This window comes from Piliocolobus tephrosceles, chromosome 8 (assembly GCF_002776525.5).
Source record: "Piliocolobus tephrosceles isolate RC106 chromosome 8, ASM277652v3, whole genome shotgun sequence".
Taxonomy (NCBI): domain Eukaryota; kingdom Metazoa; phylum Chordata; class Mammalia; order Primates; family Cercopithecidae; genus Piliocolobus; species Piliocolobus tephrosceles.
Window position 1 is genome coordinate 7,430,080 of NC_045441.1, and position 2,009 is coordinate 7,432,088.

The window sequence follows — 2,009 nt, forward strand, 5'->3', positions numbered from 1 at the left end:
AAAAAAAAAAAAAAAAAAAAGAAAGAAAGAAAGAAAGAAAGAAAAGAAAAAAAAATTCTGGGCCAGACGTGGTGGCTCACGCCTGTAATCCCAGCACTTTGGGAGGCCGAGGTGAGCGGATTGCCTGAGCTCAGGAGCTCGCGATCAGCCTGGGCAATACGGTGAAACCCGGTCTCTACTAAAATACAAAAAAATTTAACCGGGCATGGTGGCCTGCGCCTGTAGTCTAAGCTACTCAGGACGCTGAGGCAGGAGAATTGCTTGAACTCAGGAAGACAGAGGTTGCAGTGAGCCAAGATCGCGCCACTGCACTCCAGCCTTGGCGACAGAGCTAGGCTCCATCTCAAAAAAAAAAGAAAAGAAAAGAAAAGAAAATTCTAGACCAATATCCTTCATGAATATAGACACAAAATCCTTAATGAAATGCTAGCAAAGTGAACCTAATAGGAATTAAGATAGTATACCATGACCAAGTGGAATTTATTCCAGGAATTCAAGGGTGGTTCAACATAAGAAAATCAATCAGTGTAATACACTACATTAATAAAAAGAAGGAAAAAAGACCAAGTGATAATCTCAATAGAAACTGAAAAACATTTGACAAAATCCAAGTCTCTTTCATGGGAAAAGCACTCAGTAAACTAGGAAAAGTAGGGTACTTTTCAATATGATTAAGGGCATTTATGGAAAAACCCAAAGCTAACATTGGACTTAATGGTGAAAAACTGGATGCTGTTCTTATAAGATCAGGAGGCTGGGCAAGGCGGGTCACGCCTGTAATCCCAGCACTTTGGGATGCCAAGGTGGGTGGATCACTTGAGGTCAGGAGTTCAAGACCAGCCTAGCCAAAACGGTGAGACTCTGTCTGTACTAAAAATTCAAAAATTAGCTGGGTGTGGTGGTGGGCGCTTGTAATCCCAGCTACTTGGGAGGCTGAGGCAGGAGGATCACTGGAACCCAGGAGGTGGAGGTTGCAATGAGCCAAGATCACACCACTGCGCTCCAACCTAGGCATCAGAGTGAGACTCCATCTCAAAAAAAAAAAAAAAAAAAAAAAACAGAATTAAACCAGATATTTCTATTCTCATCACCTCTATTTATTACTGCATTGGAGGTTTTAGTCAAGGAACTTAGGCAAGAAAATAAAATGCATAAAATGCATCCAGATTGTAAGGAAGAGGTAAAACAATCCTCTTGTCATATAAAAGTAAAGGAAGTAAAACTACCTTCTTTATAAGATCATAAGGAATCCACAAAAAAACTTACTAGAGCTAATAAATAAGTTTATTAAGGATGCAGAAAATAAGGGCGATATACCAAATCTACTGTATTTTTCCTGTATACATGATCAATGAACAATCTAAAATTAAGAAAGCATTTCTATTTGCAACAGTGTCAAAAATGCATTTATTTATTTATTTATTTATTCATTTATTTATTTATTTATTTATTTTTGAGACAGGATCTCACTCTGTTGCCCAGGCTGGAGTGTAGTGGCGTGATCGTAGCTCACTGAAGCCTCAACCTCTTGGGCTCAAGAAATCCTCCTGCCTCAGCCTCCTGAGTAGCTGCGACTACAGGTTAGCATTACCATGTCTGGCTAAATTTAAAAAAAATTTTTATAGAGATAGGGTCTTGCTATGTTACCCGGGCTGGTCTTGAACTCCTGGGTTCCAGCAGTCCTCCTGCCTTGGCCTCCCAAAGTGCTAGGATTACAGGAATGAGCCACCACACCCAGCCAGGAATAGATTTAATAAAATCAGAGAAAGATTTGTACTCTGAAAGCCATAAAGCATTATTAAAAAGAATTAAAGGCCAAAATAAATGGAAGGTTATCCATGTTTACTTAATGGAAGACTTAATATTGTTAAGACTGCTGGTGTGCAGCCTGATCAACATGGTGAAACCCCATCTCTACTAAAAAATACAAAAATTAGCCAGGCGTGGTGGCACATGCCTGTAATTCCAGCTACTGGGGAGGCTGTGGCATGATAATTGCTTGAATCCCG